The sequence below is a fragment of the Eumetopias jubatus genome, unplaced genomic scaffold (genome assembly GCF_037043125.1).
Source record: "Eumetopias jubatus isolate StellerSeaLion01/CBP00866 unplaced genomic scaffold, mEumJub1_p1.0 scaffold_11, whole genome shotgun sequence".
Classification (NCBI taxonomy): Eukaryota; Metazoa; Chordata; class Mammalia; order Carnivora; family Otariidae; genus Eumetopias; species Eumetopias jubatus.
The window spans coordinates 67,973,903-67,984,244 of NW_028274817.1; the positions used below are offsets into that span (position 1 = coordinate 67,973,903).

Here is a 10,342-nt window from a genome sequence, read left to right on the forward strand (position 1 = left end):
GAGTGTGGAGCCCTATGTGGGGCTTGATCTCACGACCCTGAGATCATGGCCTAAGCCAAAATCAAGAGTTGGACACCTAACTGACTGAGCCACCCAGACACCCCAGCTGTAGCAACTTTTTTTCTACATGTCTCCTGAGGCAAGGGAAACAAAAGCAAAAATAAACTACTGGGACTACATCTAAATAAAAAGTTTTTGCACACAAAGGAAACCATCAACAAAAGAAAAAGCCCCCTGAAGGAGAGAAGATATTTACAAATGATATATCAGATAAGGGATTAATATCCAAAATATATAAAGAATGTAAACAACGCAACACCAAAAAACCAATTTGATTTGAAAATGGGCAGAGGACCTGAATAGACATTTTTCCAAAGAAGACATACAGATGGACAAAAGACAAAGGTAAAGATGATCGACTTAGGTATCTTTTAAAATGTGTTATCTCAAAATAAAGCTAAAACTGGTAAAGTAACATCATTTACTCATACTGGCCAGGGTAGGAGTATGTTTGGTCATTTTTGTGCTTTGGACAATGTCCGTGTATTTTTCTGTGTTCAGACATAATTACAGAGTAGTGTCTTTTTTTATCTTAGTCCATCACTGTCACAGAGTGGCCTTCTCTTATGTTGGTGTTGTGAGACTGTTTATATTGCAACAGGAGAGTACCAAGGGCTATTTGTGTGCCAGACCAACTCCCAATGTCAGCAGATTGTTTTCTTTTCCTCAAGATTATGATATGTAGCAGTTTTTCCTGTTGTTGGAAGAATATTGATAATTTTTCCTAGATGATTTTTATAAATTTAATGTGGGATAGAATGCGGGAAGGGACTTAGGAGAGCTGCAATTTATTTCCAACATTACTGCTAATTAGCTGTATGACCCAAAGCATTATTTTCCAGGTGGAGAAGCTAGAGGGGGATATATTTTGTGAAGATTTCATAATAGAACTCTTAAGATCCAAACAAAAAGGCATTCATAAAACACACTTTGAAAAGGATTAGGAGTGCTTTTAGAAAAATAAATGATTTCTACCTTAAGCTTATATAGCCTTTTATTTTCCCAAAGTTCATTTTTAGTTCAAATAATAGCAAAGCTGTAAAGGTCAGGGAAGTTATAACATGACAAAAATAGCTGAAGTTGTAGGTAGGATTTTTATTTTTATTATTTATCCTTATGTGGTTAACAAATAAGAACAACCATTAAGCATAGTCTATGTAAGATGTAAGAATGGTGTGACTTTATAAAAACTCATTGTTTATTTTTAAGGGATGTTATTGGGAGGTCAGTCACTGGGATAGTTGTTTTTGGTAGTGAAGTGGAGTTATTATACTGGGGATTTAAAAGCCCAGGGAAAGGGCACCTGGGTGGTGTAGTTGGTTAAGCATCTGACTCTTGGTTTCAGCTCAGGTTGTGATCTCATGGTTGTGATCTCATGGTCCTGAGATCTAGCCCTGCTCTGGGCTTCCTCTCCCTCTGCCCCTCCCACTTGTGCTCTCTCTCTAAAATAAATAAAAAAATTAAAGCCCAGTGAAAGCACTTGGCAGCTATCCATAAAGAAGTCAAACCTACAGCCACACTGACTTGTTTTCTTCATGCTATTATACAAGTTCCAAAGGAGAATTTTTGTATCAGCTACACTGTTATCAGAAGACAATTCAGTCAATTCATTAGAGATTTTATGTTTTTTTGGAAACCCATGGATTAGTTTCTCTAAACTTAATATTTTGAAATAAACCCAGGTGATTTAAATTGCCCTATGTTTGGAAGGACTACTTTCATGTACTACACAGCTGAAGGGTGTGTCTGGATACATAGACAGGCAGATAAAAATAACCTGCCAGAAAGTGTACATCCAATACTTGTGTCACTGTTCTGATTTAGAAGGCCAACCTGCTTTTCTGATTTTATTCCATTGTTTTAAAATTGGAATTATCATAGGGCTATGTAGGATTTTTATTATTAGCTAATTAAAATTCTGTGGTATTATAATAGAGGCAACAATTTCCATAGTTAAGTGAAAGACACACTAAAGCAGAGTGCACTGTTTGGAAATTGGTAATTTATATTTGTGCTTATGGAGATTTAGGGTAAAAAATTTGGAAGAAAGAGTTTGCAATAGTTACTGAATTGTTAGTACATGCAAAATAAAAAGAACTTTTCTAGTATTTTATATAATTGGAATGTGCATAAATCACATTTTAAGGGCAATATAGTAATTGCAACTGGAATTGTAAGTTTAAACAGAAGTAGTTCAAGTGTTATTTGTGTTTCTGTCATTGTATTTGGATCTCAGAATTTGTGTCAGTCTTGGGGTACCTGGGTGGCTTGGTCAATTGAGCATCCGACCCTTGATCTCAGCATAGGTCTTGATCTCAGAGTTGTGAGTTCAAGCCCCTTGTTGGGCTCTGTGCTGGGCATGGTGACTATTTAAAAAAAAAAAAAGAATTTGTGTCGGTCTTAGCCTTCTTAATCCTACAGAAACCAGTTTTGTTTCTCAAAGCTGACATCCAAAATTTTTTCTTCTTGTCCTCTAGAAATTAGATGATGGCAGTGAGTGTTTAGAAATTCTTAGAGTGTGTAGGATAAAGCCGTACATTCAGCTATGGAACTATAGGACTGACATGTAAGCCTGAGACTGCATATATCATTGAGTTTTCTTTTTTCAGTCTATTTTAAATGAGATAGGTTTTAATCAAACACAGTGTGCACATGCACATACACAGACATAATTGGAGTGGTTAAATATTTACATGATATTCACTGAGGGAAAAACATCTTTTCTTTATATGCTACTTAAGCTCCTTTCTCCATCCTCCACACAAGACTGCCTCTAGAACCTTTCATTTTTATGACTCCTTAATAGGTGTCTTTTAGCCTAATGAGAAGATTTTCATCCCTGTTCTCTTTCTCTTCCTTTTTCTACTCTCATTTCTTCTCTCCTCTTCCTCTTCCTTTTACTCATTATCTTCAAGAGGGTTTATTATGTGGAAATTTGGAGGTGTGGAAAGTAGCAGAGCCACTGCATCAAATATAAAACAACTAATCAAACATCCCTAGACACCTATCATCTAAAAAGGAGGCAAGAAGAAGCATTGAAATAATACCGTGTTTGTGGTTTTCTAAAACTAAAATACACACATACACCTAAAAACCTGGAAAGAAATACACTAACAGTCTGATTATTTATGTGATTATCACACTAAACAGTGAACTGTTAGGTCTGGAATATAACAAACCCTCTTTAAAAATAAAGTCTTTAAGTTATATGTGAACTTTACTGAAATGTGGACAAGAAAAAAACTAGCTGTTTTCCCCACCCTAGGCATTTTTTTAATGCTGCATGGCATTCCATCTTGTTAAGACATTATCACATTTTTAACCTTTTCCCTAGTGCTGAGTCATTGAGTATTTCCAATTTATTCAGAATATCAGTGCAAATGTTTTGCTTTCAGGAATATTACTTCATATTTGAGTATCCTCATTTTATTTCCAAAAGAGCCTACATGGAGAAAGGATAATTTGCAATTCATCAGCAGTACTCTGGGATATTGATAATCCAGGTGTATAGTATTAAGTAGTCATACATAAAATTGTACCCTGATCACCATAGGCCCTTCTTTACTCCCACCCCATTCCATCTCATCTCATTCTTCCCCAGGAAATGTCAGAATTGATCGAATTTTAAGACAATGCACATTCTTCATAGAGATTTTGAAAATCCAGAACTAAAAAATAAACAATCCGTAAGGAGTAACATCATCAGATCTTCACTGTTGATATTTAAGTGTTTTTATTATGTTCAATTAGCCAACATATAGTACATCATTAATTTTTGATGTAGTGTTCAGTGATTCATTAGTTGCATATAACACCCAGTGCTCATCACATAACGTGCCCTCCTTAATTCCCACCACCTGGTTACCCCACTCTCTCACTCCCCCCTTCTGTAACCTTCAGTTTGTTTCCTGGAGTCCAGAGTCTCTCATAGTTTGTCTCTCTCTCTGATTTCTTCCCGTTCAGTTTTCCCTCCCTTCCCCCGTGGTCTTCTGTGCTATTCCTTATGTTCCACATATGAGGTATTATGCTAAGTGAAATAAGTCAAGCAGGGAAAGATATTTTAGTGTTTTACCCCCTTCTCTTTTGTTTATATATTTGAATGTAAAAATGCTTGTGTTTTGTTTTTTGCACATGTCCTTGCATTGGAGCAAAAATAACGAGGTGAATGAGCTGAGGGCATTCTTTTTTTGCGGGGTTTTTTTGTGCATTTTTTTTCTTTTGGTAAATTAGAGCTGACATTATAGCTGCACCCTTAAGCTCTTTTTGAAATCTTTTTAAAGATTTTATTTATTTATTTGAGAGAGAGAGAGAGAGCACAGAGGGAGAGTGAGAGGGAGAAGCAAACTCCCCGCTGAGCAGAGAGCCTGACGTGGGGCTCAATCCCAGGACCCTGAGATCATGACCTGAGCTGAAGGCAGACGCTCAAACAACCAAACCACCCAGGCACCCCTCTTTTTGAATTTTTTTAACCGCAATATTTGTTAAACATAGATAAAAGGAAAGCATAGATGTTATTGAAGAGATTCTTGAACAACACTCTACTAGTGGTCATCTGTATTAGATTATTAATCTTCTACATAAGAGAGGCTTGGAAGTCACATTTCTAGCCTCTAAAAAGTCCCCTCGCCTGCATTCTTTGCTCTTACAGGCTCAAATTTTCTCAGGCTTACTTAAGATCTCCCCTCTAGATCAGTCCTCAGTAAACCCCTCTGGTCTAGAAGTTTTGGAGCTGCTACCACAGGAAAGATGGGTGGCACTGGAGGTTTGCTAGATCTAATCATTCATTGAACAAAGATTTGCCAATGACAGCTGCTCAACAAATAAGGTGATTATGTCATCTGCACAAGGGGCTTGTGGCACCACCTCCTTTTGCCAAGGCAGCTAGAGGGGAAGGCCGTTTAATCAGTTGTTCCTGCTGCAGCTTTAGGCCTGCTCTGGTAGTGTGCTCGCCTGCCCTTCCACCTCTTCATCCACCTCAGGCCAGTTTCCACAGCAGCCACAGCTGAAGCCATTTCCACTTCAACTTCTGCCTCCATCTTAGACTCTGCTAGTGCCCACTGCCTGGGCTACAGCCATCTCTTCCACTCTGTGAATCTTTTCCTATTAGAAAGTAACAATGGAAGGTCTTGGGGAACCTGGCACAGCCAGTGAAGTGAGCCCACCAATTGGCCCTGGGGCAGCCACAGCCTCTCGATAGCCTTTGATGGGATACTCCTTAGATGAGGACTTTATTGAGAGCCTCTGGCAGTAAAGTACCGAGTGTATGCTCTCAAAAAGCTTCTGGCCAAATCTGCAGGCCTAGAGGCCAAGAACCTGAAGGATTTTCATCCCATTGAGAGGAAATATCCTGATATCTACAGGCCCTTTTTGGAAAAGAGATGCCAGATCATCAATACACTGTACTAACCCACAAAAGAGGAGTGTGAGGTAAAGTCCAAGGCCAAGGACTATGGTTATATTAGGGTGGAAGATGATTCTGATGCTCAGATGCAGGGTCTGGAGGAGAATACAGAGTATGAGGACTTGGACAAGTATTGTTAAGAAGCTTTCGAAAATGTGAAGAAAGTGTTTGGGGAGTATGGAGGAATAGAGGGACAAAATATGGATGAGGAGACAGAGGATCCTACAGGGACCCCCAATTTCTGGCTCACGGTTCTAAAGAATGTTGAAGAGGTCACTCCCTTGATTCAAAAATATGACAAGCCCATTCTGAAGCACTTGAGAGTTCTTCAAATCAGGTTTTTAAAACCTGATGAGCCCCTCACCTTCATTCTGAAATTTCTCTTTGAACCCAGCAACTACTTCACAAATGAGGTGTTGACCAAAACTTATACACTCAAGTCTAAGTTCCTTTACTCTTGACTCCCATCCCTTTAAGGGATCTGGGGTGGAGCATTGCATTGTTTATAAGACAAATCAGAAGGCGGCAACTGGGCGACTGGGTGCCTCAGTAGTTAAGTGTCTGCCTTCGGCTCAGGTCATAATCCCAGGGTCCTGGGATTGAGCCGGCATTGGGCTCCCTGCTTGGCGGGAAGCCCGCTTCTCCCTCTCCCACTCCCCCTGCTTGTGTTCCCTCTCTCGCTGTGTCTCTCTCTGTCAAACAAATAAAATCTTAAAAAAAAAATAAGACAGATCAGAAGGAGGGAAAGAACGTCACTGTGCAAAAAGTCCCGAAAAAGCACAGGTTTTAGTGATGGATGCACACAGTGACCCAAGAATTTCCCTGAGAGTCCCTTTTCAACTTCTTCAGTACCTATCAGTGGGGCCTGGATGCCAATGAAGATAAGGAAGATGTTTTCATAGCTCATACCTTACTGCACCTTTGTCATCCCAAGAGCCGTGTTATACTTTACAGGAGAAGCACTTGAGGTCAAATAAGAGGGAACAAAACAAACTTGGTTTCTGACAGAGTCACTTATGAGAACAGGGTGGCTGTTGTTGAGGGTGCTAAAGGCCAAGGCCTGAACTCCCAAGCATAAGATACTAACTTCTGAAGCAGGGTGGTTGTTGTATGTGGGTCTCCACATTAAGAGCCTACATTTACAATAACCAAAATTTAACCATAAGTTACATATGGCCATAATGTGTGTGTCTCTTCCTGGTAGTCTCAGAATAAAACGATCTTCAAATATATTTAACAATGCATTCCACCTACCCCTCTGGTGGTATAAACTTTTTCAAGAAATGTAGAAGGTAGTGAATTCTCTAAGCATATGAATACCTTGCTATTGTGACTCCATGGCTTTTGTCATGTTACTATTGGTTTCTAGCCATGGAAAATTACCAGAATTGGTAACTGAGACATATCTGTTTAGAGATGTTTTTTCTTGGAAAAAGCAAAGCAAGATTACCCTGCTTCCAGCCCTGTCAATAAATGGGATTTATTCTGTTTACACTAGCTATGCCTTCCTCTCATCATTGTTATACAAATGCAGCAAGTTAATACTAACGAAAATTCATTTGATTTATAATTTGAGAAACTACTAGCATAAGAATAAACATTTGTAGCAAATCCACATTTATTGTAATTAACTGTTAGCTTGTTTATAGGTTCCTATATTTTATATGATATGGTGATTGACTCAGAAACCAGTTGCATTATTGCTTATCAGTGAGGTATAGTTAAAACCACTTTTCCTAAAGCCTGCCGTAAATTGTACCATGTACTTCTGCAAAATAGGGTTAAAGTGTGCATTTTCTTTTCTGTAATGTTTCTGTCTTCCATGGAAATTAGTTATATAATTAGTTAAGCTTTTTTCCTCATGCTTATTCCAAAGTAAAATTAATATGAGTGTTAAACACTGTTTCTTCTGAGGGTATTGGAGTAAAGGATATGGCCTTGCCCCTTCAAGTGCCAGGTGGAAGATTTGGGTGGAAGGTATTGGCAGGTCAGATTTATCCTTTGGGTACAATATGCCCACTACGTTTTTAAGAGTCCACAAAAATGTTTTAATTTCTCTTAAAATCAGAAGGAAAATAAATGTAATTATAATAATGTATACATAATTAATCCAGCCTGGATTATTATATTATATATATATAATATATCTTATCTTATCTTATACCAAAAGAGATGTAAAATAATATTTATTCATGTATATGAGAATATCATAGAGGAAAGGGCCAGGGAAGGTAAAGCTGCCAGATTCCATGAAACTCATGAGAAGGGAGTGAAAGAGCAAGGAGGTAGAGTGGCTGAGGCGGATGTTGATGTGACAGGAGAAAAAAAGAGGGAGGGGAGGAAGGAAAGAGGGACAAGCAGAGATGGGTTTATCAGGGAATGGGTAATGGATGGCCTCTAGGCTCTAGGAGACAGTGAATGGCCTGACTGGCAAGAGGGGAGAGGGTTAATAGAATGCTGGAGAGGGAGGGGTGGGAGCAAAGCCCAGGTGGGGCCTGGCCTGGGAGAAGTTGGAGCTTTGCTAGGGAGAAAAAAAGGAGGGGAGAGAATAGAGGAGGGAGAAAGAGAGTTAAGAAGGTGGGTGAGAGGTCTAGAGAGCAGAGAACCAGTGGATGAAAGGGAGAAGCTTTATTAAAGATGAAAGAGCATTCCTTGGTTAGAGATTACTGAATTTCAGGTTTTATAATTCATACATTTTGCAAAAACAGTACCCTGTCCAGGAAGAGGAATCCGAAGAGGAACTAGAGAAGCATTGGTCTATTGTAAGTAACCTTTAATCATGTTCTTTCATTGCCAAAATGGAGATATCTATATCTATCTATATATGAATTAATTCATTGTCTTTATACAACAAACACTTTATATTGTACTATTTCTATGTGCCAGACACTGTTCTAAGTACTTTACATATCCATAATATTTATAATTTATTAATATTGATTAATATTAATTTTATAATTGAAAAAATAGTCATTTTCTTTTTAAAAAAGTTTTTATTTGAATTCCAGTTAGTTAACATACAGTGTAATATTAGTTTCAGGTGTAGAATTCAGTGATTCAACACTTACAAAAGCCAGTGCTCATCATAATAAGTGTACTCCTTAATTCCCATCACCTACTTAAACCATCCCCTGCCCACCTACCCTCTGGTAACCATCAGTTTGTTTTCTATAGTTAAGAGCCTCTTAGTTTGCCTCTCTCTTTTTTTTCCCCAATGCTCATTTGTTTTGTGCCTTAAATTCCACATATGAGTGAAATCATATGGTATTTGTCTTTCTCTGACTTACTTCACATAGCATAATACTCTCTAGTTCCATCATGTTGCAAATGGCAAGATTTCATTCTCTTCTATGGCTGAGTAATATTCCATTGTATAAATATACCACATCTTTATACATTCATCAGTTGATGGACATTGGGCTCTTTCCATAAATGGGCTATTGTTGATAATGCTGCTGTAAACATCAGGGTGCATGTATCCCTTTGAATTAGTATTCTTGTATTCTTTGTACCTAGTAGTGCAATTGTTGGATCATAGGGTAGTGATATTTTTAACTTTTTGAGGAACCTCCAAACTGTTTTCCAGAGTGGCTGCACCAGTTTGCATAAAAGTAGTAAATGCAGGATGGGAGGCTCCAACAAGGCAGAATTAATTATAATATCAACTAATACTTCCCTCCAAACCCCACTTTAACTGCTAGTAAGCATATATTTTTGTATCCTGCTTTTATAAAAAGAAACTTACCGTTATAGCATTAGTGTTTTCCTGTAATTTAATTTATATTTAAAAGCATATTTAAAAACAATTTTATGGAAGTATAATTAACATACAATATTATATTAGTATTAGGCATACAATATAATGATTCAACAATTGTATACATTACTCAGTGCTCATCACAAATGTACTTTTAATCCTTTTATCTATTTCACCCATCCCCCCCCACCACCATTCTGGCAACCACCAGTTCTCTGTATTTAAGTCTTTTTTTGTTTCTGTTTTTCTTTGATTGTTTTGTTTCTTAAATTCCACATATAAATGACATCATATGGTATTTGTCTTTATTTGATTTATTTCACGTAGCATTATACCCTCTAGGTCCATCCATATTGTTGCAAATGGTAAGATTTCATTCTTTTCTAAGGCTGAGTAATATTCCATTATATATATATACCACATCTTTATGCATTCATCTATCAATGGACACTGGGGCTGCTTTCATATCATGGCTATTGTAAATAATGCTGCAATAAACATAGGCATGCACATATCTTTTTGAATGAGTGTTTTCATTTACTTTGGGTTGGTACCCAATAGTAGAATTACTGGATCATATGGTGATTCTATTTTTAATTTTTTGAGGAACCTCCATACTGTTCTCTGCAGTGCCTGCCCCAATTTGCATTCCCACCAACAGTACACCAGGGTTCCTTTTTCTCCACATCCTTGCCAACACTTGTGATTTCTAAAAAGGTATAATTATTAATAATCATGTAGTATTCCAGTATATGGGCACACAATTTATTATTTTAATATTTGTTATTAGTTTCTAATTTACATATTTAAGTAGGCAAATGTTCTGCCTTTTAATATTAAGACTTTTCATTCAAGTTTCTTTTTTTTAACTTTAACCTCCAAGGCTTAGGCAAACTCTATAAAGAGCTAAATGGAAAGTTAGAAGCAGGAGTCATATCAGTAATTAGCCAGGGTTTCATTTTTTTATTTTTATTTTTCTAATAAAGATTTTATTTATTTATTTATTTGACAGAGAGAGAGAGAGAGAGAGTTAGCGAGAGCAGGAACACCAGCAGGGGGAGTGGGAGAGGGAGAAGTAGGCTTCCCGCCGAGCAGGGAGCCCGATGTGGGGCTTGATCCCAGGA

General features: G+C 37.7%; 1 pseudogene; it reads left to right on the forward strand.

The window, feature by feature from the left end:
- Positions 1-5,263: 5,263 nt before the first annotated feature.
- Positions 5,264-6,539, forward strand: LOC148163074 (nucleosome assembly protein 1-like 2; annotated as a pseudogene).
- The last annotated feature ends 3,803 nt before the right edge of the window (positions 6,540-10,342 follow it).